We start from the raw sequence: 8,775 nt of genomic DNA on the forward strand, positions 1-8,775 counted from the left end.
AATGGCTAACATTAGCTATCCAAATCGCTATTTTTAGGTGACATCACACAAAGCTAATGAGGCGTAGTTACGTCATCATGTGCTGAAAGCCGTAAGAGGGCATGTTTTTTTTTTCCTTTGGATTTTTTTAGCGACCATTCTCATTAAGGGAAGACGAAGGAACAACGGATGTTCAACATTAATGGTATGGTATGCTCTTTATTGTCATTACACAAGTATAATGACATTTTATTTTCACCACAAAGTCATTCAAGATTAGACAATCAAACATTGTACAGGAAGACAGAGCAGGAATGGTGATGGTCCGCCATTTAACAGCGCCCTGTAAAAGGTGGGAAAAAGATAGACATTGGGGGAAGCTGAATTAAAAAAATAGTCGGAGGATGAGTGGGAAAAAAAAGTTGATCTCAAGACTGGGCTCCTATTGGGGAGGTGTACAGACTGGGGCCAAGAAAAAAACTTGAAAGCCAATAAGCACACACAAACATTTTACAAAGAAACCACAAGACTTGCAACAGGAGGGGAAGGGGCAGGCATGTGACCCGAAGCTGCCAGCCACTAGGGCGCTGCTTCGTTGGCAAAAGCGGTGGCAAAGACGTGGGATGGGGGTGGGGTATATGGGTGCATATGTATCCATGGTCCATGGTGTGTACGTTAAGTCTGTAGGCCTGGAATCGCTCCGCAAGGGGTGGCAAAGAAGAGAGTTTATCTTTCCACTTGTTGTTGACAGAGAAGGAGTTTGTTTCGTCTTCGCTGCACTGTCCTCGAGGGGAATCTTGTAGCAATGACCTTGCCACTGCTTAGCCAGGGAAAACAATCAAGATTAGAATAATTGTGCTGAGCGAGAAAAAACAAATGTAAACTTTTCACTCTTGTCTTTTTCTGGTCTTCAAATTCATCCTGCAGGGCAGACAGTCCGATGTTAATTACAAAAGTCTGAGTGTCCAGAATTCTGCCCGCATCCTCCAATTATTTGTGGCAATTTTGGGGTACCTTGAATGGCTGCTAGCATATTCCAATTTGTCGATACAGGGCAACGCCTGCTACAATCAGCAGATGTCCTGTTATCATGATTCCAAATAGGCAGATGTCGTCAGTGTCTTCGACTGAAAGCCAATAAGCACACACAATAATATATAATGGATGATTATGATCCAAACACCGTTAGTTCCGAACCAGTTGTAGTTTGAGAGTATTTATTAGTAGCCATCGCAAAGGTATATTTTTGACATGACGGATCGTAAACAAAGGTCACAACACCATTACCCAAGGGGGATGGCTACAGAATAGCCTAATGGGAAACATTTTCTGCGTTCTTTGCATGCATGTAAAACAAGTTTACATTACATTTTCAATGATGATAATGTCAGTAAATCATCTACTAAAAAACCTTGAATAAATGTGGTACATTACATAGGACATGTGTAAGTATCAAAAAAACAGCCAAAAGAGGTTGGCAGATGAGAATAAATCGAAAGGTAAAATAAAATGTAGAAATGCTCACTGGCCCTGATAGAAATGTTCCTCTTTTTTTCTCAAATGGTGCCCACATCCCTGCATTTAATAGCGTAAAGTGTTTTTCAGATACTCGTACCATGAACACCACTCTTCTTCGGTCGTGCCCTTTTACTAATAGAATCCGTCGGCTAAAAAAACTAAACATTTCTGTATATTGGAGCAAAACTGTGACATTCCTACGATAAAACATGATTTGTATGTGCTCTTTCTGAAGAACATTGTATTAATCCTGTATTATTCAGCCTTCAGGATCCTTAGGAAGGAAACCAGAGTATTTTAAGATGTGTAACTGAAAGCGAGACTAAGATGCTGAAAAGTTGCATAACGTAGTCAAGATAGGTGAGGAAGATCACACAAGTAGTCAAGTTAAACAATATATGTTATATGTGTGAATGATCTTATGGAAGATGCATGATTTTCTGTCTGAGCCAGGGATCAATGCCTTGACAGAGAACAGGGAGGAAACTAGATTGCCGTTGGGATGGGATGAGATTAAGGGTGCAAAGTGGATATGTGAGGGGGTCAACACCAAGATTTAGTACTCTTGGGCCAAAAGTCATCACTATATTTGGAATTATTGTAAAAAAAAAATTACCCAATTCATCACTCAATCAACATGTATGTATATAGTCCTCAACCACAAGTGTCTCAATGGGCTTTACAAACAACATCCCTTGATTTAAACTTGCATCCCAATTTGTTCATTTATGTTGCCGCCCCACATCATTGCAACACAACACTATCATCCTTTTTTATATTACAAGTAGTAAGCACTTAAGTCTCCTTGTCAGTTCTTTTTTTTAAATGAGCATCACTTAAACATGCAAAAGGCCAGTCTTAGTGGGGTCAGTGTTTATCAACCCGTAATCTAAATCAACTCTCGCCTGCCCCCCCCACTTATGTGTCTGATAAGACTATCAGCTTTCATGTGACCTCTTCACCTTCATGTCTTCTCGTCTTGATTTTGAGAGCATTAGACGCATATCTTGTGGCTCTACATTAATCAGCTGGGAGTGCAAACAAACCGCTAACCCACAAACTCTCCCCTTTTTCGGGTAAACCCAACCCTGCACAGCGTGGGGTGTCATTTGTGAGATGTAATTATGAAGGTGTCAAAGGAACAGAAACAGTCCTGCTTCCCAAATGAGTGACACATACATGGTCACTTCCTGTTTGTTTTGCCAAATAAATGAAACATTTAAAAAACAAAATGCACGCTTTACTTGAAAATATGCTTAAACAATAATGCACTGTATGGTCTAAGGTAAAAAAAAAAAGAAGATTATATTCCCTCACAGTTGGTTTGAATGAACACATACACGAACATTGATGGGGTGTCTGACTTTGGCATCCATGGTCTTTCTTGAAAGTATTATCCCATGACATGAGTCCAAGCAAACTTCTTCATTTGTTCTATTCTCTGTGGACTATTTCTCAGGTTCTCAGCTCAATGAGATGGAACCCTCTTAAGAGGGGTAGACGTTCACAGGAGATGACGATCCCAGACTGGGAGGCGTCCTGTTTGGAGCAAAATGAAAACAACCAAGAGAAACTTGAGGATGGCACTGCGGAGAAGTCTCAAAAAAGGTATGTACACACATGAATTGCTTCTTGAGATGTATCTGACCTGGACATTTTAACAGCTTGTAATGACCCACAATAATTGACAAAAGCTGTTACCTTTTTAGATATGTTTGCTTGTATTATGGTCGAGGTTAATGTTTATTTATTCAATATGAATTGATTTTATGTCTCAGAAATATTGGAAGTAGAATTTAAATCAATGCCAATGCCTTTAAATACAGCACAGGTTAATAAAGTACTATTGATGGCAACATTCATCACCAAGCCTGCAATTACTGCAATTGAATGTAAAACTCGATTATTACGAAGAGTAGTAGCCAATATACGACCAAAAAAAATCCATTCTACAAGATTGGCGGTTTTGAATTAAAATAATTTTTTTTAAAAATTAAGACACTAGACTTCAACGTGGGATCGAGAACCATAAATGAAGCCTAATGAAAACAAAGTACTTAGTCTGCAGAACAGTAAGATCACAGCTTTTACTTTTATATGCTATCTTTTCTGCAATGAATGCTGTCCCATTTTCATTTTTCAAGGTGAGTCACATTGAAACATATTTTAAATAGTCATGCCCATTTGGGACAAATAAAAGTGTTAGTTGCCTAGTTAGTTTGTTAGCTTACTTTGACTGAAACAACCAATGTGCATGTGTGGAAAGTTTTAAATATCATCAGTAGCATCTATCTCTTTGGCTCACAATCTTAATTGTGATTGTTTTTTTTTGTTTTTTTAACACAACCCTCCTACATCCCAGTTTGGGATTGACACAGGGCATGTGCAATGGTTGTCTGCATTATAGGCCATTATGTAATGGTATACACGCACACAAAAAGGAAAAAAACAACAACATTGTCAAAATCAACAAGAGAGTTGTTTGACTGCTAAACCATTAGTGTCCACTGTCCAAAGCCTAAAAGTACCCAGAGTTCAAATACACACAACAAAAATATAAATGTAACACTTTTGTGTTCTTTCCCATTTTTTATGAGCTGAACACAAAGCTCTAAGACTGTTGTCTATTTACGCAAAAGGCCAACTTCATTGGTGTCACAATATTAAGTGAATGAGCTCAATTCCTTCCACGACCAAGCTTGTAACTCAAAACACTTGTACCTCAAATCAGCCCTGCACATTGAAATTAATTGAAATTGATTTAATCTGTGCTTGGCCCTCCAAAAACACAGCAATTTTAACATGTAACATTCATTTAAAAAATAAAAAATAACTTTTAGTTCAGAAATATTGTTTGAAAAACAATACAATAGCATGTACTACAAACAACTACTGTAGTTTTATGAATTAAAGTAATAATATTGTTCAGCATTTACCTAGAGCAGTGGTTCTCAACCTTTTTTCAGTGATGTACCCCCTGTGAATTTTTTTTTGATTCAAGTACCCCCTAATCAGAGCAAAGCATTTTTGGTTGAAAAAAAGAGATAAAGAAGTAAAATACAGCACTATGTCATCAGTTTCTGATTTATTAAATTGTATAACAGTGCAAAATATTGCTCATTTGTAGTGGTATTTCTTGAACTATTTGGAAAAAAGATATAAAAATAACTAAAAACATGTTAAAAAATAAACAAGTGATTCAATTATAAATAAAGATTTCTACACATAGAAGTAATCATCAACTTAAAGCGCCCTCTTTGGGGATTGTAATAGAGATCCATCTGGATTCATGAACTTAATTCTAAAAATGTATTCACAAAAAAAGAAGTCTTTAACATCAATATTTATGGAACATGTCCACAAAAAATCTAGCTGTCAACACTGAATATTGCATTGTTGCATTTCTTTTCACAGTTCTTTTTGACAGACATTTTATAAAATCTCACGTACCCCTTGGCATACCTTCAAGTACCACCAGGGGTACGCGTACCCCCATTTGAGAACCACTGACCTAGAGGACCAGACTTTTGTGGGTGTCTCCTACAGGATGCTTCTCAGTTGCGTACCGATAGGAACTGTTATTGTTGGTTGTGCTGCCCACGATTTTTTATTAACAAAGATCAGAGCTGACAGCAAGCTGTTTGTGTACCAAAGCTAATGCTCGTTTGTTCAGTTTTTTTAGTCAGGACCAGGAAGAATGAACTGGAGTACATCAAACAACATCAGCAACTTCTTCATATTTTCATGGATAAATGTGCGTTCTCTGGTTGTGTTTGGCCGGTGCTTGTGTTAAGTAGACTGACGGTGTTCCGGTCAGGCTGACTCGCTTTGTCGGGTAACTGGTAGGACGTTTTTAATGTTTTGTTTAACTGATTCGGTCATCCGCTTGTCCTCCTTTAGATTAACTTTCTTAGTTCCGGTGTTAAAGGGTAGGATTGTATATACTATTCAAGTTTCAGTTTATTATTTTATTTTTTGTCTTTCTCTTGGGTTCCCCTGCAGTTATCAGGTTAATCAATTCCATCGATCATTCGATCTCTGACTGTGGTTGTGGACTATGCAATTTGAACCGTTGGCCGGGTCGCTTGTAACTCAAATTATGTTCACTGTACATCACACAGGCCTTACAATGACAGACCACATGTAACCGCACTAGCCCAGGAGCTCCACATCCAGCATTTTCATCTTTCAAAATATACTGAGACCAGCCACTCCAACAACTGCTGCAAAAATCGTTTCTGCACAACCTGACAGACCCAGGAAACCTTATCTGCATGCTCAATCTTCCTCACTGTGGTTTCGATTTGACTGCCTTTTGCTCTTGTAACCATCTTTGGTGGGCAAATACTTACATTAGATATGAATCCCCTTTGTACTGTACTGAACATGTTTATGATGCTATGAGACATCCAACATCTTCTTCCCACAGTCATAAAAGAGGATTGGACCAACATTCCACAGGCCAAAATCAACAACCTGGTCAATTCTGCAAAGAAGATGCGTTGCACTGCGTGAAGCAAATGGTAGTTACACTACATACTGACCAAGGACTCTTCAATACATTATTTTGGCCAGCCTTCTGCGAGGCAAACGTGCAATAATCATGCTGTCTAATCAGCATCTTGATACGCCACAACTGTGATGTAGATTGATTACTACAGCAAAGAAAATTGCTTCAGATGTAAACAAATGTGTTAAAAAAAAAAATTGTGAGAAATTGGCCTTTTGTGAGTTTGGCTCACGGCAGTCAAACTTGCGGCCTGCAGGCCCACAATTTGTGGCCTGTTTCTTGACTTCAGTTTAGTGTAACTGTTAAAGTTCATTGGTACTTTAACTTTAAAGTAAAGTACCAATGATTGTCACACACACACACACTAGGTGTGGTGAAATTTGTCCTCTGCATTTGACCCATCCCCTTGTTCATCCCCTGGGAGGTGAGGGGAGCAGTGAGCAGCAACGGTGGCCGTGCCCGGGTATCATTTTGGTGATTTAACCCCCAATTCTAACCCTTGACGCTGAGTGCCAAGCATGGAGGTAATGGGTCCCATTTGTATAGTCTTTGGTATGACTCGGCCGGGGTTTGAACTCACGTCCTACCGATCTCAGGCCGGACACTCTAACCACAAGGCCACTGAATAGGTGAACCGTGCACCCTGGGCTGCAAATAGTTAAATATACTATGCCAATCTTAAATCCCATTAGAAAGGACGTTGAATACAATAACGATACTTACACAAAAATTACAGCACCAAAAACTCACAATGGGCAACTCAAAGAGCAATTTCATTCTAGCAAGCGGAAGTGTCTGTGTCTCAACAGCGTCAAAATGTATATTTTTTTATATTTTTACAGACTAACAAATTGAGTCACATGATTGCAACAGGATTCTGAGGTGAATACTTTGTGTGGCCCAGCCTCACCACGACTATATACCTTCAGCGGCTAAATTGAGTTTGAGACTCCCTGTTTAGCTCATGAAAGCTTTGCGTTCCTATTTTTGCCGTTCGTACGGAACAAGATACTGGATGTGGTATCAAAGACAAATAATGCATGCGGGTTGTTATTTTGCGTTGCGCTCACTACCTGTCATGACCCGGAGAAACAGTTGTCTTGTCCAAATCCTCACACAGATCATCACCACGGTTTCAATGTTTTTCTTTCTGTCTGTGGTGGGACAACACGCTGTGTGGGGGGAGGCGAAAGCTTCATCACTGTTGACTTTCTCCATGCTTGGACTGTACTAAAGCGGTGTGTGGCCCAGATTCCCTCTGTGAGCGATGCTGGAACTACTGTCAGCGGCGAGGACAACAGCAAACTCGCCTCCCACTGCGCCAACAGGTTCTGCACCATTATCTCTTGTCCACCCCATGTGTGAACCGTAGAAAAAAAAAGTATGGATACAATTGTTGCACATGTTCCAGTTTGGGCTGGACTTCACTCAGTTGCTCCGTGATAGTTTGTTGTATAAGTTTGATTTTTTTTTTTTTTTTTTAATCGCCCTGCCCTTTACAAGTCTTTTCAAACATGAGCTTTGGTGATTTCCACTGACACATCTGAGATAACATTAAGATGATCTTAATTCCACCTTGTAAACCCTACAATGCATACAGGAAGGAGCGCTGCAGAAATTCCTTTCCATTTCCTGCTCGTCCTCATGTAGTCAAGGAGGTGTTCCACAGTATAACATTTGGAACAACATACCAGCGTTTTGACTTGATATTATCATTTTGGGGTGAATGTATTTACACAAAAACTTGAAAAAATTCACACAAACAATGCATCAATTCAGAGATGCAACTGCAAATATTACATAAACATCCCTTTACAATATTAATGTACAGAATAAAAGCTCAAGAGAAATTAATTTTAATATGTTCAAAAACATTTTCAATTTAAATCTTAATAAGCCAAACTTTAATAGTACAATCTGCATGCAAAAGATGTATACAAAACATAACAGCACAAGTGTCAAACTCAAGGCCTGTCACATCATTGTATGTGGCCTGCGAACGCCTGGAAATAATATGCACCCATAAAGTACCTTATCTTGTCTTACTAAATGTTTTCGTTGTTTACATTTTGGCATCCATCCATCCATCCATCTTCTTCCGCTTATCCGAGGTCGGGTCGCGGGGGCAGCAGCCTAAGCAGAGAAGCCCAGACTTCCCTCTCCCCAGCCACTTCGTCCAGCTCTTCCCAGGGTATACCGAAGCGTTCCCAGGCCAGCCGGGAGACATAGTCTTCCCAACGTGTCCTGGGTCTTCCACGTGGCCTCCTACCGGTTGGACGTGCCCGAAACACCTACCTAGGGAGGCGTTCGGGTGTCATACTGACCAGATGCCTGAACCACCTCATCTGGCTCCTCTCGATGTGGAGGAGCAGCAGCTTTACTTTGAACTCCTCCCGGATGGCAGAGCTTCTCACCCTATCTATATATATATACATATATATATATATATATATATATATATATATATATATATATATATATATATATATATATATATATATATATATATATATATATATATATATATATATATATATATATATATATATATATATATATATATACTGCTTGAAATTGCATACATTTTAAACGTTAATATTGTCCGATATTGCAATAAATATTATTTTACTTTCAAAGCATTTTTTATCAAAATAAAAATAAATACCTAAATATCTGCTTGACTTATGATTTCAAAGCAAGTTATCCATCAAATTGTAAAAGTTATACGATATTTTTTTAATATACAGTCTTCATGTCGTTAATTACTG

This window comes from Entelurus aequoreus, linkage group LG08 (assembly GCF_033978785.1).
Source record: "Entelurus aequoreus isolate RoL-2023_Sb linkage group LG08, RoL_Eaeq_v1.1, whole genome shotgun sequence".
Taxonomy (NCBI): domain Eukaryota; kingdom Metazoa; phylum Chordata; class Actinopteri; order Syngnathiformes; family Syngnathidae; genus Entelurus; species Entelurus aequoreus.